Source organism: Semicossyphus pulcher, unplaced genomic scaffold (assembly GCF_022749685.1).
Source record: "Semicossyphus pulcher isolate SPU_LCO1_2020_fin unplaced genomic scaffold, fSemPul1.0.p SCAF_16, whole genome shotgun sequence".
Classification (NCBI taxonomy): Eukaryota; Metazoa; Chordata; class Actinopteri; order Labriformes; family Labridae; genus Semicossyphus; species Semicossyphus pulcher.
The window spans coordinates 202133-227027 of NW_027211670.1; the positions used below are offsets into that span (position 1 = coordinate 202133).

Sequence of the window (24895 nt, forward strand, 5' to 3'; positions counted from 1 at the left end):
TAATTTATGCTGAATACCATTGTCAAATGTAAATCCACTTATTTTCTGTCAAATATTACAAATAAAGTTGTTCAAGCACAACAAGTATGATGTAGGGGTGTCACGATTCTTGAAATACATGATTTAATTGGACTTTTGATTTTGCCAGTGTTGCAAAATTCATTATTAACAATATGGCAAAACACTGAAGTTGGTGAAGCCTTTGTTTTTCAGCATATTTCTTCGGGACAGTGCATATTATAGGCTAAACGCTACTCTAAATATCCAGAAGTCTAGTTTTCAGGGCACTTATAGATGTAAAATTAATATTTGCATTTAAACCAACAACTATGATGTAAGACATGCCCATTACAGCGAGCAGAGCAGAGTCGTGGCCAGCAATAAAGCACAGCATAGAAACAGCATATTAGTTATAAATCCCGAAAAGGCCTCATAAATTGATTGATTAGGATGTGAGATTTTTAAATATTTTTCAGGATTTTAGAGGCATTCTTTGACATGCCAACAGATTGCAGATTACCATTAATCAGAGTATGCAGTATTTTAGTGATTTTTTATCATTGCTACTTGAAGACAATATAGTTGTGTATATACTGTATAGTAGAGTGTTTTTTAACAGATGGTAACATAAAGCAAAATGATTTTTACAGTTAATGGTAAATATACTGGACTTATAGCACTTTCCTAGTCTTTAACCACTCAAATTGCTTTACACTATATGGTACATTCACCCTTTCACACTCATGTTTATTATGCACTGATGGCAGAGGCTGCTATGTAAAGTGCCAATCCGTGCCAGGGTCCGGGAGGAGGTCCTCTCTACTGTAAGGATTAGGCTTAAAACTTACCTCTTTGATAAAGCTTACAGTTAGGGTTGGCTCAGGCTTGGACCAGCCCATAGTTATGCTGCTAAAGGATTAGACTGGGGATCTGACACACCGAGCTTCTCTCTCTGTGTCTCTCTCTCTGTGTCTCTGTGTCTCTGTGTCTCTCTCTCTGAACATCTTCGAGATTATTACTTTAATCAGTGATTACAAATTCAAACTTGTTTGCAGTTACAATCAGGTGTGAGCTCCGCTGTAGATTTAATGTGTGTGGTTAAGGCAAACATTAGATTACCAAACAACTATTAAACGAGATTAACCAATTAGAGCATGCAGCAGGCACACAACACTATATAAAGCGATACATACAGACCCACTCCAAGGAGAAATACCAAGTTTTAGGGAGTCCCTTTTTAGCTTTAGATGAGATACATATAAATATGCTTCATAATTTGTTGACCTTGTCTTTGATACTTTGTGTTTAGATGTGTACTGTGCGAGCGAGGTCAGCTTCACTGATGATCTCGAAACTGTGACATAAAGATTTTGTTACTGTCGGTGTTTGAACAGATTATCAGACATGTTTCTTTGTTAGCTAAGGTTTTATACAGTGTTGTTTTTTATTGAAGAGGGTCACACAGTTTTGTCGGACGTGGTTTTGGAGCATTCAGACTTCATTTACGCAGGACAAGAAGAACTATGAATATTTAAAGATAATCTCACAGTCAATTTTATGACTTGAAGGAATTTTTAATCTGAGTTGGGCGCAGCAAAGATCAACTGGAGATAAATATTTTTCGTCTTAGTATTTGATTATCTTTAAAAGTTGTATAAACGCATGAAACAATCAAACAGCTTGAGAATATGTTTGGTGTGCACAGGCAGTTATACAGTCCCTCCAGGTTTTCGTGGCCATTTTCTGGGATTGTTGCGGCCAAACTCCCTGATTTTGCAGCCTGGATTTTAAAATGTTGCATTACAAGTTGCGGTATTTTGAAGCTTTTTTTTTTTCTGAACATTTCTCTCCACTTCTCTTTTTTATGCTCAACAGACCTGCAAAATGAATAAAAGCCTCACTGCTAGCCCAGCACATGCCAATGCTGGCTATGAGAAGTGTGGCCTGATGCGAAAAAAGGACATTTACGCTAATCCTGTGAACCTCACAGTACACATGTGCAATAACAGGCAAGTACCCAGATATGTCATCAGTAAAAGATGTCCTCGGATGTTTAAACAACCTTTCAGACCTCAGGGATCAATATTTTGAAGATCAAAGAAGTGAGTTTGGTGAAATATGATGATTGGTCAAATTTGTGGAAAAGTTGCAGCAATTGTTTGAATTTTCGTGAACACTGTAACTTCCTGGAGGGACTGGCTATAGGATCAGTCAGTTCAATCTTTGGCTCAGCAGAAATCATCAGGAAGTAAAATTTGACCTATAGCCAAAACTGTCAAAAGTCCCAGCCATGTTTCCAACAAGAATGCACTCACATGTGTCAGGAACTATTTATGTTTAAAGGACCAAAGTTGTGTTTTTTAACTGTAGCCATGGCAACAAAACTGTAACTGTAGAATTGTGAGAATCTACCTTGTTATTTATTTATTATAAGTATTTAAGTGTTTGCTTTTGTGGTGCACCATCTTTATATTAATGAACCTGATGTTATATATTAGAACAGGTACTTTATGCACTATGGTAGAATAGATATGCAATAAAACATTCTGAAAACTGTAGAAGTGAGATTGTATCTGACTTATTATTACGCTGTTGCCTGACACATACATGTTTTTTACAATGCAAAATAATTAAAGTAGAAGCTCAGCATTGTAATTTCTTTTCTATATTATGGCTTCAAAGAGGAGAGATAGAATATTCAGTCTTTCCTGTGGTTCTCCACTAGGGGGCACAAGCTGCCCTGAGTTTCAACACCTGCCTTATTCATGCAGCTCTGCATTTATAATCTAACCTCGGTGAGACCTGCAGGGTTAAACTGTGGCTCTGCTTCTGCTTTCAAATGCCCTGGATATAACTTTAAAACTGCAGCCAGAGAAACGACAAAGGATGCAGACAAAGAGAATGCAAAGGAGAGGAGGAGAGGGAGGCAGGACTCAGTAAGGTAAAGGCATCTACCTTGTATTAAGGTGTAGTCAAGGTGTTGAAGAATGTTCCAGGTGTTTCGGTTTGTAAATTGTATAATCTGAGATGTCAAATCCGGCAGTGCTCACCGTTAGATCAGCGTAGGGTCCCCGCCGCTTGATGACCATAAAAAGGCCCTGGATTACATTCGCACCCTGGGATAATCTGTTGTCGTGTTTTTTTTGTTTCTTCGCCCTTGAAGATGAGGATTTCATCTTCCCCCCTCGTCACGTTCTTGCCGACCTCCAACCTGACTTTCTCCCTTGTTTAATTGAGAATTTACTTTATTTTATTATTATGGATATATGAGAAGATGATTACTGGACGTTTTACTGGACAATTTTAATTACCTCCTCTTTAGAGGTGTTTCTCTTTTCTCTCTTCTGGCGGAGCCACAAATGTTGGTGCGATCAGTAAAACATTCATATTGTGCACTGTGATGTGTTTTGGCTTCAGCAAGAAGTTCATAGACTTGATTGTTCTCATATACACTCACCCCAAGGCCTCTGTGCTTACTAATGGAATTATCTCCTCTCCATTCGAACTGGGAAGAGGCACCAGACAGGGGTCCCTCTACTTTTTGCAGTCGTGCTTGAACCGCTAGCAGTGGCTATCCATAAAGAACCTGCATTTCCAGGCATTCTAATTAGAGGCAAATGTCACAAACTAATATTATATGTGGATGACATTCTTTTGTTTGTCTCATCTTGGGTGACCCCTCTCTTAAGTTGTAACCCCAGCACTTGCAGAATGGACCCAGACTGCCCTTATGTTGGCGAGGAAACTTCTTGTCAAGGAATGGAAAGCCTGCTCTGCATCAACACCATCTTTGTGGTTTAATTGTGAAAGGGCAACTCCGGACATTGTCTCGACCTGATTCTCAACACGTTGTGAGTGTTTTGGAAGACTGCCAGATCACCCGTGACATTATTCTCTGTCAGGGAACCTGCGGTAGGGCGCTGTGGAGCGCTTTATCCCCGGATTTGTTTTGGATTAACAGTTTCTTGCTTTGACAAGAATATCTTGACAACAGGTCACCACTCAAACTGCCGCGGCAACATGACACCTATCTAAAAAATTAATCATCAACAGGGTCTATTGCCAATTCATTTTCTGCCAATCAATTGAGTTATTGTTTCAGCTTCAGTCTTACATTTTATGTGTTAACATCAATTTGTAAAGTTACTAGTTACTCATTTTATCAGTGTTGTAAAATGTAAAATGTCTTCCTCTTAAATGTTGCTGAGTGGAAGTAGGAAGCTGCATAAAATGTATAAAATAAAAACTGTAGCTAACTGCTGCTTAAGTTAATGTACTTTTCTGTCACTGTCCTCCCTTCTTCAAACAACCCCCCGGGGCTCTCCAACCAGTTTTGTTAATTAGGTTTTCATTTACTATTGTAAATTTCATTTACTAATGCATAATAGACATTTTAACCAAATGATCAGAAATAACAGGAAAATGCATAGATTTCTGTCAAATAAGGTAACAGAGACTCTACGCCTGTATTGCACACGGATCAATTAAGCTGTGGTGCATCACAACCACCCAAAGGCCCTTTCTGAGCCAGGAAAAACCCTGGCGGATACTCAATTATACTTATCAATGAAGCAAGATGAAACCAATCAGCTATCTAAACTAGAAGCATGCCTTAAAGCCCCTGGAAACCCAAATTCACAAAATCCTTCTCACTATGCAATTTAAAGTCTTATGTACATACTTGTAAGCATGTTAAAAGTTTTAGAAATTACTTTTAATCCAAACTGGGGTTATTGCCATTCTTACTTTGTTAACTTCCCTGACGCTGGGGTTAAATTGGGCGTGGTCAGTGAAGATATTTATGTCGTCATAAATTTTCTCGAACCAATCCTGAAATAATCAACCGCAGTTGTCCCGCCCTCACAGATGTAATAACACTTCTGGGCTCGCGATCAATCCTCTCTCTGAGTCTGCGCTAACTCGTGTCCACATACCTTGAACATCTCTGCACATACCTGTTGCAGTTACCTACCTAACGATCGCCTTTTTTCCCCATCATGCCTGTGTGTGCTGTCCCCGGGTGCACATCCACCATCTGAGATGACAACGTGTCATTCTTTTATTTTGTAAATGCGGCTGACTTGGAGTAGCAGCAGTGTTTCCGCCACATACATTTAATGAATTGTTGCAGCCACTGCTTCAGAAGTTGTAATTGAACGACTCTTTGGAGATTTCCGATGCAAATCAACGATCGTCCATCCTCTCCTCATTGAGGAAGACCACTGAAAAAGTGAACTCGCGAAGTCTTGGCAACCACATAAACAACAGCGGGACCAGTTTACTTCTAACGGCAAAAGAGGGTCCGCTCCGCGTCGCTGACATCTGCATACATTCGCAGTTCTAATACGCAGTGTAGACAATCCACGTGCCCATATCAGCTGTGCACTCAGTATCAAACTCTCAGCTCCCTGGCGATCTCCCTCCAGCAAGCTGCACAATATCATACTGAATGAGGAGATATTGTCTGTCTACTCCGTACGTCCCTACTGTAAATACATTGATTGTCGCGCTTTATAAAGCTTATATAAGGAGATGTCATTTGGTAAGGATCGATCGTTTAGATCGCTACGTCATTAATAACGTCCCTCGTGCACACGCGACTCACGTGCTGTGAGAACTGAATTGCGAAAGAGGAAATATGTAACTTTTGTGACTTAAAAGACTGCTGATGAAGACAGTCAACACAGCAGACAGAGAGACAGACAGAAGCGGGGGCGGGGGGGTTGAGCGGGGCCAGTAGTGGTGCAGGGAGCAGAGGTGCAGGTGTGTTAGGGGACTGAAGCAAAGTGATCAGATTAAAGTAGTTTGTGAATTAAAACTTAATGAGGTGAAGAAGAAAGTACAATTAAAGTGTGGAAGTAAGAAATAACTATCTAGAAAGAGGGTAAGTTACATGTGATGTGCTTCTCACAGAAATCAATGATATATGAGATTAATTGTGATCAATTAATTACAAAGCCTGTCAATAATTAGATTCATTTTTTTAATCACCTGACAGCAATAGTTTTGATAAGATGTGCACATGCGCACATACCTGGGTGGTACTACACCCTCTACCCTGCTGCTGAAAAAAATCCTAGAGGAAACACTGCTTTCCCATGCGCCATTGTTGTGTTGACAGTTGCCATGAGAACTCGGACAGGCGGACCCCGGCAGGTGTCAATCAACACGGGAGCTGCCACGCCTACACAGTCCTGAGAAATTGTCTGCACAGCCAAACGAGCTGTTTTTCAAGAAGATTTTCTAGGGGTTCTGAACGTTTATTTTCCCTCAGATTTTTGTGGATGCTTTATGAAACACTCACAACTGATATCATATATGAATTTTTGCTATTTCAAGCTGAGTTTCCAGGGGCTTTAATGACATACAGATCTGGATGACTAGAAACTTTCTGCTACTTAATTCAGACAAAACTGAAGTTATGGTGCTCGGTCCCAAACACCTTAGAGATTCCTTCTCTAATGATATAGCTGCCCTTGATGGCATCAGCCTGGCATCCAGCACTACTGTTAGGAATCCGGGAGTTCTGTTTGATCAGGATATCACATAAAACATATATCAAGGACAGCCTTCTTTCACCTTCACAACATAGCAAAAATCAGACATATCTTGTCTCAAAACGATGCAGAAAAACTAGTCCATGCATTCGTTACTTCCAGGTTTGATTACTGTAATTCGTTACTCTCAGGCTGCCCTAATAAGTCACTAAAAACTCTGCAGCTGGTACAAAATGCTGCAGCACGTGTGCTGACAAGAACTAGGAAGAGAGATCGTATCTCTCCTGTATTAGCCTTGAAGCCAGTGCAGAGCTTACAAAGCTCTCAATGGTCAGGCACCATCATATCTTAAAGAGCTCATAGTGCCATATTACCCCTCTAGAACATTGCGCTCCCAGGATGCAGGCCTGCTTGTGGTACCTAAAGTCTCTAAGAGTAGTGTTGGAGGTAGAGCCTTCAATTACCAGGCCCCCCTCCTCTGGAACAATCTACCAGTCAGGGTCCGGGAGGCAGACGCCCTCTCTCTATTTTCAAAACTTTCCTCTTTGATAAAGCTTATAGTTAGGGCTGGCTCAGGCTTGGACCAGCCCATATTTATGCTGCTATAGGTTTAGACTGCCGGGGTATCTGACACACCGAGCTTCTCTCTTTCTGTGTCTCTGTATGTGTGTGTGTGTGTGTGTCCCTCTCTCTGCATTTATGTTATATTATCTTATTAACTATGTATCTTCTTGTCCCATTAACATTACTAACCATATATCTTCCCGGGAGTTCTCGTGCTCCCTTGTCTTGTATGTTCCTGGGGATCGTTGCTGCAGACCACCTGCTGCTGTGGACCTGCTCGACTCAGACTGCAATAACTATTAATATCAGTCTTCACCAAAGTATCATTATTATTGTTGCTTATGCTAATAGCAGACCTGTTGACTTAATCTGTTACAATTACAATTATCAGCCTTTATCATTACTATGCCTCTCTTGCTAATTCATTCCTATCAGCCTTTCATCATGACTATGCTGTTCATGCTAATTTTTACATTTTTGTACCATTATTGTTGGGATTGTAACCATAATTATGAATTATCTGTTGTTGTAGTTGTTGTTGTTGTTGTTGTTGTTGATGAGGAACATGATGATGATGTAACAAGAACATATGTTGTTGTTGCTCTCTTTGCCTGTCTCTATCCTGCATCTTCTTCTTATCCCACTGTTCAGCCCATCCAGTCGAGGCAGATGCTCAACATGAGTCTGGTTCTGCTCGAGGTTTCAAAGTTTTTCTTTGCCACTGTGCCGAATGTTGCTAAGTGCTACTCATGGTGATTCATGTTGGGTCTCTCTCTAAACAACAAAGAGTACGGTCTAGACCAGGGGTCCGTTTCACAAAGCAGGTTTATTGAAAACTCTGAGTCTGTTAACTCTGAAATGAGGGAAACTCTGAGTTTTCCGTTTCACAAAGGGAGGTAATTTAAGCTCTCGGTCAGTTACCGTAGTAACAGACTCTATGAACCTAACCTGGTCGCGAGCAGGTTTTCTTCAGGAAACTCAGAGTTTCGCTCTGTCTCCTCCCTCTAGAATATAAAACCGATTCGGTTTTATATTCTCTTATATTCTATCAATTCGACTTCCTCATTCATTCAGCCCGTTTCACACGTGTGTTTAAGCGGTTACCGAATTAAAAGAAGAAACGTTGCGTCTCTGTGCTGCTCTGACCGCATTGCAAAAGTCTTTTATAATTATGATAAAAAAAATCAAAAGACAAATCTGTGTCAAAGTCATTATTTTTAGATTTTCCACCACCACTGCCGAGAGCACTCAAATAAGACACCTTAAGTTATTGGATTTTTTTTATTTATTTAAACTAACACATTCAGTTTAATCAACATAAATTATAATGTATGCGAAGTCAGCATCATGTTAGGGATAAAGCTAATGCACATTAAAACAGCCACTGAATGATATTTTATTAGTTTAATATTTAAAATATGATTGAAGTGCTTCCATGTATGTTTTTTTCTCCCGCTGCATTGCTCCTAAATTAATATAAATTTTAGCTTCCGGTCGTGATTAAGTATTAAATAAATAGAGCAGTTTAAACTTGCGCATTAACTCGAGCAGCAGTTTCTTCCCACGCCGCTTCTCTCTCTTTTGCAGCTGCAGCCGTGTTACTTTATTTTTCTAAAAACATGCTCGTATTCGCTGAACGTCCGCATGAGGATTTCGAGCTCCATTGGTGTGACGTAGGAGGACCTCTTTTTGTGTACCGTTGCCATGGTGAATCGTGGTGTCGGGGCTCCATTAATGCTGACTTTTTACAGTCAGCGAGCACGCACTTAACTCCGGGTGAACCTACTCAGAGTTGATTGAACTAACTCTGATCATCTGTTCTGGAACCGAAAACTCAGAGATTCCTATCTCAGAGTAGATCGACTCAGAGTTCAGGGTTAGACTCAGAGTTTGTTGAACCTTCTTTGTGAAACGGACCCCTGGGGTCAAAGAGTTAAGTTAGAGTTAAGTGCGTGCATGCTGACTGTAAAAAGCCAGCATTAATGGAGCCCCGACACCACGATTCACCATGGCAACGGTACACAAAAAGAGGTCCTCCTACGTCACACCAGTGGAGCTCGAAATCGTCACGCGGACGTTCAGCGAATACGAGAATGTTTTTATAAAAATAAAGTAACACGGCTGCAGCTGCAAAAGAGAGAGAAGCGGCGTGGGAAGAAACTGCTGCTCGAGTGAACGCGCAAGTTTGAACTGGTCTATTTATTTAATACTTAATCACGACCAGAAGCTAAAATGTATATTTATTTAGGAGCAATCCAGCGGGAGAAAAACGTACATGGAAGCAGTTAAAAATAAAATTCCAGAACACAGAAACCTCACTTCAATCATATTTTAAATATTAAAGTAATTAAATATCATTCAGTGGTTGTTTTTTTTTGTGGCTTTATCCCTAACATGATGCTGACTTCACATACATTATAATTTATGTTGATTAAACTGAATTGGGTTAGTTTAAAAAAAAAAAAAATCCGATAACTCACGGCTTCTTATCTGAGTGCTCTCGGTAGTGGTGGTGGAAAATCTAAAAATGATGACTTTGACACAGATTTGTCTATTGATTTATTTTACCATAAATATAAAATACTTTGGCAAAGGGGTCAGAGCAGCACAGAGACGCAACGTTTCTTCTTTTAATTTGGTAACCGCTCAAACACACGCGTGAGACGGGCTGAATGAATGAGGAAGTCGAATGAGGGTTTTATATTCTAGAGGGAGGAAACGGAGTTTCCTGAAGAAAACCTGCTCGCGACCAGGTGAGGTTCACAGACTGAGTTACCATAGTAACCAACTCAGAGTTAAAGTTACCTCTCTTTCTGAAACGGCAAACCCGAGGTTTCATTCAGAAAAATGTTTAAAATATATATATATATAACATAATATATATAATAATAAAGGGATTTGCTTGTCTCCTGCTGCCTCAAACAGTTTGTTATTTTGTGTTATTGTGTGTTACACAAATATATCGTTGACTTTGGTGTTTTAAACTACTGTCAGCTTCCCCAGCTTCACACACACATTCACACACTGATCACTGATGCTAATGTACAAACTGTCAAGCTACCCATCGCCAATGTCTATGCCTTGTGGAGCAATTTTGGGTTCAGTGTCTTGCCCAAGGACACTTTGGACTAGAGGAGCTGGGAATCAAACCACAAACCTTCCGATTACACCAGGGGGGTATACTACAAAGCAGGATTTGTGCTTATTGAGGTAACAACAGGGTCAACTCTGAGTTTTTAGTACCATGAAGGTGGTTCACTTCTTGCTGGGGCAGGTCACCATAGTAACTTATGCTGAAAACCTAACCTCCCCCGGAGCAGGTTATGTTGGAGATAAGAGATCAACCTGAACTAAACACCACCCACTGACCAATCAGGTCTCTTGATTCAGGAGCTCTGTGAGCTGATGGTGCAAGAGAGGAGGGAGAGAGAGCGGTAAAATACTTCCTGTTTACCGTCTGATTTTATGAAATATATTCATGAAAGATATTCATCGAGCTTTACTGATATACATTTACATAAACGCACCAAAACTATGAATCTAATGTAACACGAGTGTTACAATAAATATATGGTGCTCTAATGATGGAGCAGTGATTTTATTATATTTGCTCATTTACACAGTCTGTGCTTTCTTTGCTGTTTGTCCTTCCTGCATTCAGCTGCTGCAACTCAGTGGATTTCTGTCTGGATTATGTGTAACTTCTTCATGTCTTTCTAAAATCAGAGTTTGCTCTGAGTTTGTAAAATTCATTCAGTCATTTGCACCAGACGACGCCCCTTTTATGTGAATGCGCTCATAGAAACCCTGGGTTGACTTAACAAGTTGATGTACAAAGTAGCATCTACGTTAAATATTTATTGGCCTCCAAAAACGTTTGCGCTTGAAATCATCTTACAGTTTGTGATGTTACAGTGACTTCAGTTGAAGTAGTTAATTGCTTTTGATTGTGACAGTGCTACAGATGTTTACTTGGTGAATAACAGTCCAGAAGCAGTTGTGGTAATCTATCACTAGACATTTTGTTTCACAAACTGAACTTACAGGAGCCACTCTATAACCACCAGAATGGCGGCTTCCGTTCCAGGTCGACCAACCGCCGTCAGCACAAAGAGAGTGGTCACTGCTCCTGTCGATGGGATCCCTGCTGCTCCTATGCTGGACACTGCTGATGTTACCCTGCAGGAATATAATAAAGGTTTCAAGGTTCTGTACAATTATATAATATAGTATAATATATATATTAATAGTACTTTTATCCAATAATAACAGTTGCAGCTATAATGTTCTGAAGAACAGGAACAGGAGCTTACAAGAGCTTGATTAACTGGCCCAGGTTTAAATGGATTTGGTTGAGCTGACAGATGAAAACTGCTGTGACCACATGTAAAGGGCAGTCCCATTCATGTTGAGGTTAGTGCCAATAGGCAGCATGAAGCGGGTGATTCTTCTGTCAATCTTGAGTCGATCCTCACAACACTGGAAAGTGTGCGGCAGTATGGCAGAGCTTGGAGAGACACAATGTTTGTTAGTTCACTATTCCTATGGAAAGGTTATTGATGTGGGCAGCAAACAATCAGTGGTCATGACCTCATAGCTCTCTGTGATGCTCACCTGTTGCATCATCTTACCTGAATGAGATGAGCAGGGCAGTCAGTATAGCAGGAGATACCCTCCTAAAAACATCAAAGGGGCTACGTCTCGTACACAGGAAATATATCAAAGGTAGAACTATTGCTCCATGGACTACGAGCCTGAAACACACAATGAAAGAAAAGTCAATTCTCATTAACTCAAATTACTCACACCAGCTAGAGTTGGACATTTGGTTATAATGCAGATGACAAGCAGGACTCTTAATGACATATTTAAAGCTTTAACACTCATTATACTCAACAATAAGAATAATGATAATAGAAATAATAAAAACAATATATATGATTTTAGAATGGCAAAATAATCATTGAAATATGATATAGATATAATACAGTATTTAGAAAAATACACACCAAAGGAACTCAGACAGGACAGGTAAACAGACGGACCTGGGCAAAATTCCTAAAGGGACCTTATGTAACTTTGGAAAGATGTAGTCGGACAACACCCCTCTAAAAAACTCAACTTTTAATTAACAGGCAGCAAAATGGACCCTTGGCTGTAGATTACACTTTAGTGTTATGGTCCTTTTTCGTCTGAAATGACCAATAGCTTGTGGAGGCTAATTGTAGCTAGTGTTTATAAACTCTAGCTAGTTACTGCTTTTCATAAAACGTTTCTGAATAATTTGACTTAAAGGGCCAGTTCGCCGATTTTCAACCTCGGTCCTATCATGCTATAATGGGGAGCTAATGCCATTATGGTAGGAAAAAAATGCAATTTCGCTCTTTGCCTTTGGAGGACGCTATCCGCTTCTCCAATGGGCCCTGGAAAACCTCCGCCAGTCTATGTAAACGCGGCAGAGGCCAGATGACGCTCTGTCTCTTTTATCCTTTTATTGTCATGATCGTTATGGTGAAAAAAGAGTTACAGGCCCTCTTTCATTTATTATTTCATGCATGCCTATTAAATCTTTTTGAACAGCTGACACTGAGGCAAAGATAAGCTGGTTATGCTAATGCTAAAACATAATGTACACATCTCTAGCACAAGGAGTAGAACAACAACATCAATCCAAAGTTTGCTCACATTAGTCTTTATAAGCTATGACTTTTATTGATTAATTCCACTTCATCTATAAGAGTAAAAAATCACATAGTTTTGCTTTGAAGGCCCAGTTGTTGTTTTTTTTAGTATGACATATTTTTTCTTTGGCCGACCATTAAAAGTCATTTACAGCTGTTGCTACATTTAAAAGAATCAGAAATCATGAAGAAAGGTTAGTTCCCTGAGCTAAAATACCAGTAAATCTGTGCCAAAAATGTAAGGTGAACATACCCGATAAGAACCACGGCCATAAACTTTGAAGATGGTTTCCCAGTCGTGAACTTCGACAATATGGCTTGTAATCATGAACATGACTCCAATGGGCAAAAAGCTAGAAGACAACCAAGAAAAGAAAAGAAAAGATGAAGGAAATCTGCTGAAGGGTTATTTATTAACAAACTTAAAACTGGAGAATGCAACTGAAAGAAAAAACAAACAGCAAAAACGAGTCAGCGATCAGAAGTCGTAGGTGCATGTTGCAAAGTACTGCGCATGGTGGATTCATGTTGGATCTGTCTAAATAACATAACCAAGAGTACAGTCTACGCCTGCTCTGTTTGTAAAGTGTCGAGATAACTTTGGTTATGATTCGGATATACAAATAAAATTTGATTGAATTTGATTGATTGATGTAGGTAGTAGAGATATTTCAGTCATGAACAATTTGTTCAAAAAGAACTAATCTTTTTAGTGAAGGGAGTGATCCGTTCAGTTCCATGCATTGCCTCTTTGCTGCCGTTCACTCTGCTCTGCTCGCGGCTTCCCAATCCCTCCTTCCTTCCTTTTAGAAAACCAGACTGATTAATATGAGCACTCGCCAGTAGATCTTTGGAGGAGGGCTGTATATGTCAAATTACCATGTAATTGGTTCGGAGAGCTACATAACGTGTCACTTGACTGAATGTGTCTCTCAATCACTCACTCATGAACCAGAATGGTCCTCGTGAATGCTACGACCCAATTACGAACGAAAGTGGGGCAGAAATATTTCAGGCGTGCATACAAAGCCAATTCACAGATGTTTCAAGCACTGACAGATGAACATAAACTACATCATGTTTGTTTATTAAAGCAATTCTTACCTTTCTGGCATTTTTACGCTTTTTTTTTGTAATCATAAAATGCTCCTAATAAGCGTATAGCACAATAAAATGTAAAAGAAATCAACTAGGCATTGAAACTCATCAATATTTAATTCTCATATATTTCTGATAAAAGTCTAACCAATCAGTTTATTCGGTCCGAATAAATTGATTTGCCGAGCTTCCTGTCTGTCATCCGTCGCCGCGTCCCTCCCAGTTGCACCGCTGTCACGGCTCGCAAGTCGCGCGCCTCTCTGGTAGAGCAGTAGAGCGGTGAGAGAGAGCAAGGAACGGAGAACTGACAATGACTGACCAAGGCGAGCCGCCACTTCCATCATCAGCTGCCCCCACAGAGAAAAGTATCAGGACAAAGAAGACTTTTTCACAAAATGCTGCCTTAAAGAAAGAGCTTGATGCGGCAAGAGGCAAGACTGGAGTCAACATCGGCTCTGCTTTCCAGCAATGGAGGAGGCTAATGCAGCTACATCCGGAGCTAAAAAGAGATGAGATGGTCGCGGAGTTTCTGCTGGACAGGTACATTAAGTTTGCCTAATCCTAAAACACAACATTACATGTGATAACATCAGTTACCAGTTACTGTTGTTCTGTAATATTATGTTATTTGTGCAGGGAAATTTAGCCTAGCGTTAGCATTAGTGTTAGCGCCTATAGTGTAAACAAACTGACTCCGCAGCTTGGTTTGTTTAACGTTACACTACCGGTGACGTTAGCTTCAGCGTTAGCCTCAGTGTTTATTGTGAAGTTGTCATTAACCCAGTTTTAGTATTATAACTCCGGGGTTGTGTTTGACTTGGTTGGTTGTACAGTAACCAGAGCTAGTTCAGCACATTGCTAGAAGACTTCTCCGGCTAATAGATAATGCTGGCTAGCTGACATCTGTGTAAATAAGACTGATCTGTCTATGTTTGTGACTTTTTCCATTCTTGGGAAGAAGTACTATTTACCAGTAGGGAATTTTAAATTGTAATAAGTTGATACATACACTTGCTCCACTTACTGTACATTGTGATAACATCACTCTGTGCCAAAGCAGCCTAAGATCTATATAAAATCTAGCCTGTTTGAGTTTATGCAATTTATATCCTGTGTCACGTTTCTATTTTTTTTTTACTCTTTGTCAAGGTACACCACTCTCACCGTAATGGAGGACATCCAGCACCAGCCAAGACTTGGTACCCCTGGAACTCATGAAGAGCTGAATGTTACATCTAAAAGATTTGTTTGCATTACTAAACAGTAATCTTGCAAGTGCCTTATGTTATTTATTTGCTTTTTTATTGGGACCAAATAACAAATTTCTTATAGAAGACAGCTGTAAAAAGATAAACTGTCTACAATAATAAATGTTTTTCTAAAAAATTGATTTTAGTAATTCACTGCAGTTCATTCAGATGAAGTGGGAATATGAAAAAAGGGTCATAATGGAAGTAAAGCATAATGAACATTACTTTATGTGAGTAAAAAGACAAAGGTAATTATACAATGCAAGGTTTTATTGAACAACGTGAATAAGAAAAAATACAAAACTATATGAACTGCTGGACTCCGATGAGATCGTCAGGACTGAGTACAGCAGGTCCACGTGCCCTCCGACTGGCTCTTGTTGTGGATCTTGGGGCAGCTTGTCTGCTGGTTCCGGGCCTCTCCTCAGCAGATTCCCCACTCCGCATCACCCAACGGCCCTGCTGCTTCTACCCTGGAAGCCCCTGGAAGGACCTGCCCTTCTCGGGGCTCTTACACCTCCTGTGCTGGTTCCTGCTGTAGGCTGCTGCTGTCGGCCCCTGCCTCTGAAGATCCGGAACGTAGTCGGGATCTCCAACCACACTCTCCTCCAAGAAGCAGAGCCTTTGACTTTGTGACTATATAACATAAACTTAAAAGAAAAAAATGTTGAAGCTAAACGTCTGAACGAGGGCTAAAGTTAGCTACCGTTAGCTGACAAAACAGGTTCTCAACAAAGTTAACCTGTAAACAAAACTGCTTGTACTGCTCCTAATTTAATGACAAACGTTACCGGGACAATTCAGGCAAGGTAAGACGTTATGACAGCAAGAAAATATTAATTCTACCGAAAAACGACGCATTTGACTGTAAACAAACAGGCAATGAAATGCTATAATTACGATAGTAACGTTGGTAGTTCGTCAGACTACAAAAGGTAACTAAACGTTACGAGGGAGGGAATTTTATTTTATACCACATGCAGAATTGAATATTATTTAATTACTGTTGGTTAGTTTTCACTTACCTGTGCCTCTGACTCTGACTCCGACTCCATTGACCCGTTTCACTCGCGCTACTTCTCTCACCGCACGCGTCAGGGATGCATGGAGGAGGGAGGGAGGGAGGGGAGCGTCAGAGGTCAGGCAGGGGGAAGAGGGTGGGACAAGGGAGGCGGAGTTGTTCTTGTCAAATTTTAACTAAGTGCTGAGGGACATGCCAGAAAGGTAAGAATTGCTTTAATGAACATCTTTAATGTAAACTGTTACGGCCTCTCGAACTAAGTACAAGACAAAACAAAGGCTCACAATGAGGACCGCAACATATTTAAAAAGGACGCCACACAACAGTAGGATGTTTGAAAACCCACAGGGTTTTAATTTGTTTATTTAATAAAGAATCAAAAATCATCACTACGAAAATAAGTGATAAGGAAAAAAAAGGAGCTGGAGACCCCGGCCAAAATGAACAAAAGTGGGCAAGTACTGGGCCAGCCACGCAATGGACCGTCGCTCCCAGCACCTCCCCCTAAACGACATAAACTGGAAAAATCATCATAAAACAAAAGACGAAATAACTAGACTACCGGAGATCTCCAGCCCAAACTAAAACAACAAACTAAAACAACAAAACCCCAACAATATAAATACATGTTGAGGGGAAAAGGACCTGTGGAAAGAATACAGCTAAAGTTAGGAGTTAGAAAGTTAACTGGCCACACATAACATAAACCCACAACCAAACAACAACCATCATACATGCAACACAAACTAAACAGCTCTGCGATTTCCTAACCTCTACAAAAACTTTGTAAAATTAGAGTCAACCAGGGGTTGCACGGTGGTGCAGTGGTTAGCACTGTTGCCTCACAGCTAGAAGGTCACCGGTTCAGAACCCCGGTTTGGGCGACGTGGGCCTTTCTGTGAGGAGTTTGTATGTTCTCCTCATGCATGCGTGGGTGTGAGTGCGAAAGATTGTCTGTCTCTATGTGTCGGCCCTGTGATTGACTGGCGACCAATCCAGGGTGTACACCGCCCTTCGCCCAACGACAGCTGGGATAAGCTCCAGCCCCCCGTGACCCTGAACAGGATAAGCAGTATAGATAATGGATGGATGGAGTCAACCAGCAGGCCAAACATTTTGGTGTACACATAAAGTAAGCCAGCACATCCTCTGTGTACAACAGCCACAGCGCCAAGTTTCACCCACCTCGTGATTAAGCCTATTTTTCACTTACTGTGACCAGACAAGGTGAAGCGTAAAGCAGAAGTTTTCTGTTGATGTTCCAGGATATGTGGCAAGAAATAGACAAAAACTTATGACGCAAAAATGAACCAGACCCCCATCCCTCGAGAAACAATGTTCCAGGCCTTTTTCAGTGCGACTATATTCTGACAAATTGTTAAGCTGTTAGTGGTGATAAATTGTATTTATGTGTCATGAAGGACAAACAAAAATGGGAGTACACAAGCAACTGTTGTAGGTTTCAAAATATTCAAGGTTTTACAAATGTTTTGAGAGGTATGAATTAGTTTTCATTGACCTGCAAAAGCTAATCGGACTATAAGTGTGAAGACTGGCAATAAAAATACGATTGGAAAATAGTCAGTCACCGGGATGGATGTGAAGCGATTGGCTTACCAGTAACCACACTTGTAACAATGAGTGGCACAGTCACACTCTGAAGCATGTTCAACATAATCTCTCCTGGAAAGCGGATGTATAATTTGTCATATTCAGACAAAGTGAAGCAGAACTTGACAACAATTCCCAGAGAAATACCTGTGAGACAAAAACAAAAAAATATTGATAATAGAGTACAGGAAAGAGTTATCGTAGCTGGGAAAATAATACATAATAGACATAAAACAATGATAGAACTTGAAATTTACAATCCAGTCAAGCAATAAGAACAATCTAGAACAATGAGAGGTATGTTAAACTGAGGTCACAAAATAATATCTGTCTGTTTCTCTTGTTGACCTATAATCAATCAATCAATCAATCAAATTTTATTTGTATAGCGCCAAATCATAACCAGGGTTATCTCGAGACACTTTACAGAAAGAGCAGGTCTAGACCGACTCTTTGTTAAGTTATTTAAACATAGGCCCAACATGAATCCACCATGAGTAGCACTTAGCAATTCGGCACATTGGCGAGGAAAAACTTCCTTTTAACAGGCAGAAACCTCAAGCAGAACCAGACTCATGTTGAACAGCCATCTGCCTCGACTGGATGGGCCGAAAATGGGATAGAAGGAGATGCAGGATAGAGACAGGCAAAGAGAGCAACAACAACATATGTTCTTGTTACCACAACAACATATGTCCTTGTTACATGAACAACAACAGACACATACTTATGGTTACAATGCCAATAATAGTGGTATACTAGGGTGAAGATTGGCTAAATAAATAAATAAATAAATAAATTAGCGAGAGAAGCAGAGTAATGATAAAGGCTGAGGTAATCGTAATTGTAACAGTTGAAGTCAACAGGTCTACTATTAGCATTAGCAGCAACAATAATGATACTATGGGGAAGGCTGATGTTAGTAGTTGTTGCAGTCGAGCAGGTCCACAGCAGCAGGTGGTCTGCAGCAACGATCCTCAGGAACCTTTAAGACAAGGGAGCACAAGAACTCCCGGGAAGATATGTGGTTAGTAATGTTAATGGGACCAGAAGATACAGAGTTAATGAGCTGCATTAATATGACAGAGAGAGAGAGAGAGTCAGAGAGAGAGGAAGAGAGAGAGAGAGAGAGAGAGAGAGAGAGAGCGAGTCAGAGAGTCAGAGAGAGAGAGAGAGAGAAGCTTGGTGTGTCAGATCCCCCTGGCAGTCTAAACCTTTAGCAGCATAACTATGGGCTAGTCCAAGCCTGAGCCAGCCCTAGCTATAAGCTTTGTCAAAGAGGAAAGTTTTAAGTCTACTCTTAAAAGAAGAGAGGGTGTCTGCCTCCCGGACCTAGACTGGTAGATTGTTCCAGAGGAGGGGGGCCTGGTAATTGAAGGCTCTACCTCCAACACTACTCTTAGAGACTTTAGGTACCACAAGCAGGCCTGCATCCTGGGAGCGCAATGTTCTAGAGGGGTAATATGGCACTATGAGCTCTTTAAGATATGACGGTGCCTGACCATTAAGAGCTTTGTAAGTAAGAAGAAGGATTTTAAATTCTATTCTAGATTTTACAGGAAGCCAGTGCAGAGAGGCTAATACAGGAGAGATGTGATCTCTCTTCCTAGTTCTTGTCAGCACACGTGCTGCAGCATTTTGTACCAGCTGCAGAGTTTTTAGTGACTTATTAGGGCAGCCTGATAGTAACGAGTTACAATAATCCAACCTGGAAGTAACGAATGCATGGACTAGTTTTTCTGCATCGTTTTGAGACAAGATGTGTCTGATTTTTGCTATGTTGCGAAGATGAAAGAAGGCTGTCCTTGATATTTGTTTTATGTGGGAAATGAAGGACATATCCTGATCAAATAGAACTCCCAGATTCCTAACAGTAGTGTTGGATGCCAGGCTGATGCCATCTAGGGCAGCTATATCATTAGAGAAAGAATCTCTAAGGTGTTTTGGGCCGAGCACAATAACTTCAGTTTTGTCTGAATTAAGTAGCAGAAAGTTTCTAGTCATCCAGATCTTTATGTCCTTAAGGCATGCTTCTAGTTTAGATAGCTGATTGGTTTCGTCTGGCCTCATAGATAAGTATAATTGAGTATCATCTGCATAACAATGAAAATTAATGTGTTGATGAGTGTTTCCTCATGATATTACCCAGAGGAAGCATATATAAGGTAAAAAGAATCGGTCCGAGCACAGAACCTTGTGGAACTCCATGACTAACTTTGGTGTGCATAGAGGACACATCATGAACATTAACAAACTGAGATCGATCTGATAGATAAGATTTAAACCAACTTAGTGCAGATCCTGTAATGCCAATTAAATGTTCTAATCTCTGTAACAGGATGTGATGGTCTATCGTGTCGAAAGCGGCACTAAGATCTAACAGGACGAGTACAGAGAGAAGTCCTCTGTCTGAAGCAGTAAGTAGATCATTTGAAACTCGCACAAGGGCTGTCTCAGTGCTATGGTGGACTCTAAATCCCGACTGAAAGTCCTCAAATAAACTGTTGCTATGAAGAAAGTCACATAATTGATTAGCGACTGCTTTCTCAAGGATCTTTGAGATAAAAGGAAGGTTAGATATAGGTCTATAGTTAGCTAAGGTGCCTGAATCTAGGGTAGGCTTTTTAAGAAGTGGCTTAATTACAGCTAGTTTAAAAGACTGGGGTACATAGCCCGTCGATAAAGACATATTGATCATATCTAGTAAAGAAGTGCTAATTGAGGGAAAGACTTCCTTAAGCAGCTTGGTTGGAATCGGGTCTAAAAGACAGGTTGATGGTTTAGATGAAGATATCAGAGAATTTAGCTCAGGAAGGTCAATTGGAGAAAAACAGTCAAGGTAAACATCAGGTTTTTGAGCAGTTTCCAAAGATACATCTGCACCAGTTAACGGCAGGAGGTTACAAATTTTGTCTCTTATCTTTAGGATTTTGTCATTAAAGAAGCTCATAAAATCATCACTGCTGAGGCCTATAGGAATACTTGGCTCAGTGGAGCTGTGACTCTCTGTCAGCCTGGCTACAGTGCTGAAAAGGTACCTGGGATTGTTTTTATGTTCTTCTATGAGGGAGGAGTAGTAGACACCTCGAGTATGCCGTAGGGCCTTCCTGTATTTATTAAGACTATTTTGCCAGAGTAAACGAGACTCTTCTGTTTTGGTGGATCGCCACATTCTTTCAAATTTACGCGAGATTTGCTTTAAGTTACGAGTTTCTGAGTCATACCATGGAGCTAGCCTCTGTCGTTTAATAATCTTCTTTTTTAAGGGGGCAATCGAGTCTAGAGTACTTCTCAGCAAACCTGCAGTACTATCAACAAACTGATCAAGCTGAGAGGGACTAACATTAGCATAAGAGCTTTCTGTAGTAAACAGATGTCAATCTGATGTAATCAATCACATTTTATTTATATAGCGCCAAATCATAACCAAAGTTAACTCAAGAAGCTTTACAACAAGGCTAGGTCAAAACCTAGTACGTGGCTTACCGCATCAGGTCAATGTGCGCTTTTGTCGGTAACACTGGAAGCGTGGCGTGTACGTTCATTTTCATTTGAAATGCATGAAAACATGAGTCTTCACTTTGCCGAAAATGTAGAGAATAGGAGGCTCGCCTATTTACCGCGAGTCGCGCGCGGTTCTCAGCAAAATACACAGTGAAAATGAATTGCGATGAGTCCTATTGATCTCTGACAGCAATATTAAAGCCCCTGGAAACTCAGCTTGAAATAGCAAAAATGCATATATGATATCAGTTTTGAGTGTGTCATAAAGCATCCACAAAAATCTGAGTGAAAATAAACGTTCAGAACCCCTAGAAAATCTTGAAAAATAGCTCGTTTGGCTGTGCAGACAATTTCTCAGGGCTGTGTAGGCGTGGCAGCTCCCGTGTTGATTGACACCTGCTGGGGTCCGCCTGTCCGAGTTCTCATGGCAACTGTCAACACAACAATGGCGCATGGGAAAGCAGTGTTTCCTCTAGGATTTTTTTCAGCAGCAGGGTCGAGGGTGTTGTACCACCCAGGTATGTGCGCATGTGCACATCATATCAAAACTATTGCTGTCAGGTGATTAAAAAAATGAATCTAATTAATTACAGGCTTTGTAATTAATTGATTTCAATCTCATATATCAATGATTTCTGTGAGAAGCACATAACATGAAGACTTACCCTCTTTCTAGATGGTTATTTCTTACTTCCACACTTTAATTGTACTTTCTTCTTCACCTCATTAAGTTTTAATTCACAAACTACTTTAATCTGATCACTTTGCTTCAGTCCCCCAACACACCTGCACCTCTGCTCCCTGCACCACTACTGGCCCCGCTCAACCCCCCCGCCCCCGCTTCAGTCTGTCTCTCTGTCTGCTGTGTTGACTGTCATCATCAGCAGTCTGTTTAATTAAGTCACAAAAGTTACATATTTCCTCTTTCGCAATTCAGTCCTCACGTGAGTCGCGTGTGCACGAGGGACGTTATTAATGACGTAGCGATCTAGTTTGATACTGAGCGCACAGCTGATATGGGCAAGTGGATTGTTTACACTGCATATTAGAACTGCATAAGTATGTCGATGTCAGCGATGTGGAGCGGACCCTCTTTTGCCATTAGAAGTAAACTGGTTCCGCTGTTGTTTATGTGGTTGCCAAGACTTCACAAGTTCACTGTTTCAGTGGTCTTCCTCAATGAGGAGAGGATGGACGATCGTTGATTTGCAGCGGAAATCTCCAAAGAGTCGTTCAAATACAACTTCTGAAGCAGCGGCTGCAACAATTCATTAAATGTATGTGGTACGGTATGTATGTGTACTGCTGCTTCTCCAAGTCCGCCGCATTTAGAAAATAAAAGAATGACACGTTATGTCATCTTAGATGGTGGATGTGCACCCGGGGGCAACACACACAGGCATGATGGGGAAAACAGGCGATCGTTAGGTAGGTAACTGCAACAGGTATGTGCAGAGATGTTCAAGGTATGTGGACACGAGTTAGCGCAGACTCAGAGAGAGGGATTGATCGCCAGCCCAGAATTGTTATTGCACCTGTGAGGGCGGGGCAACTGCTGTTGATTATTTCAGGATTGGTTCGAGAAAATTTATGACGACATAAATATCTTCACTGACCACGCCCAATTTAACCCCAGCGTCAGGGAAGTTAACAAAGTAAGAATGGCAATAACTCCAGTTTGGATTAAAAGTCATTTCTAAAACGTTTAACATGCTTACAAGTATGTACATAAGACTTTAAATTGCATAGTGAGAAGGATTTTGTGAATTTGGGTTTCCAGGGGCTTTAACATCTCTTCCAGTAGTAAAAGTCACAGGCATGAAGAGTAAAGCAGGTCAACACTTCCAGTATGCTTTTTCAAAGTAAAAGCCCGATGTGGAATTCTGACTCCCCTCGTATGTAAACAATGCTTTTATTTCGAAATGTTTCCCAGGCGTTGTTGTTGTTGCTGCAGCTCTTTTTAAACTTACAAATCAGAAAGATTTGAAATGTATCAATAATTAAGCTAATCTGACACGCCGACATCATGTGTGAAAACTATTGTGTCCGATTATTCATAGAAACAATAAGTAATATAATTACTTATAACTGTGGTCATCCTTATGAGGAAACTGTAATGATTTAACTGTCCACTAGATGGAGCTGTTGTAGAAGATTGTGGGTCTGTGTCCCACAACGTTGAACCCTCTGTATCTTTGTATGTCTTCTTTTCAGCAAGCGTCAGTGTATGACTCTACCTTATTACTTTGCAAGCATATTAAAATGCACAAAATCTGATGGGTCAAAGGATGCTCTGGATACCCGGGAAACAGAATGTGGCATGTTTTTGTTTTCAAAATGGAAGATTTATTTTCAATTTTAGTCACTCATAAATCCTCTAGTGTAGATCATTTTTGCTAGTACAGTTGTATCAAAGTTTCCAATATTACTATCGTTAGCCATTACACAAAGCAACTTACAAATCAACCTGCATAAATGGTTGGTGGTTCTGTTGATGTAAAATCAGTCTTTACTTACCCATGACGACAGCTGACAGATTTGCAATCAGAAATGCATGCTCCTGGATGCAATCACAGCATGTCTTCATCCAGCCACAGCAGCCGCCGTGTCCAGAGACTTCATCCTCCTCAGTTACGTTGTTATTCATCATTTTTATGTAGAGTTAGTTAAACTAAAAATGGAAAAAAAACTGACATTAGCCAGCTAATATTGGCAGAGAGCTATCAAAACAATTTACTTACACTTTTATTTGCGCACCTTTAGGCAGCGTTTATTTACAAGCTAATCAACTCACGAGGCTCTCTTTTAATGAATTAATAATATTAAGGTACTCACCAAAACAGACAGCAAGAGATGAGCCGCAAAAAACGTTTTGCTCTTTCGTGTTTTGTTTAGAAACAGATTTTGAATGTAAGAACTTTATGACAAATATGAGTATCAAGTGACCCTAGAATGTAAACATCTAGCTGGCCATACTGATCCTTCAGGCTTCTGTGGACACGCCTATGATTCTTACAAATGCCATTAGGAGCAGTCGTAGGAGCCAGAGGAAACTGATTTTTTTCACAGATTAGCTCTCTCATGTACTACTTCATGTTAACAGTGACAGTTTGAGCAAATATGACAATAAATTAGTTTTAATAATGTTACCTACTACAGCTTTAATATATTGCAGTATATGATATTATTGTGTGACTTCCCAGATAGCAGTCGACTCGGGGGCGGATCCGCTAGCGGTCCTGAACAAAGTAAGTAAACTATGCTGTCAAATATGCTTTATTTGTTTGTGTCTAGTCAGTTTAATTATACTGGTCACAGACAGCGTAATTACTTTGTCTTCTGTTTTTTCAATCTGAAAAGTCAATCTTATTGCAAGTCACAGTAGCTTACATTGCAGCACATTAGCATAAGCTAATATACACAGAACAAAAATATAAACGCAACATTCTTGTTTTTGCTCCCATTTTTCCCGAGCTGAACTCAAAGATCTAAGACTTTTTCTATGTACACAAAAGGCCTATTTCTCTCAAATATTGTTCACAAATTTGTCTAAATCTGTGTTAGTGAGCACTTCTCCTTTGCCGAGATAATCTATCCACCTCACAGGTGTGGCATATCAAGATGCTGATTAGACAGAATGATTATTGCACAGGTGTGCCTTAGGCTGGC

The 24895-nt window shown here is 40.4% G+C and overlaps 1 pseudogene; it reads right to left on the minus strand.

Moving 5' to 3' along the window:
- Positions 1-11101: 11101 nt before the first annotated feature.
- On the minus strand, positions 11102-23747 carry LOC138593592 (excitatory amino acid transporter 3-like; annotated as a pseudogene).
- Positions 23748-24895: the final 1148 nt, after the last annotated feature.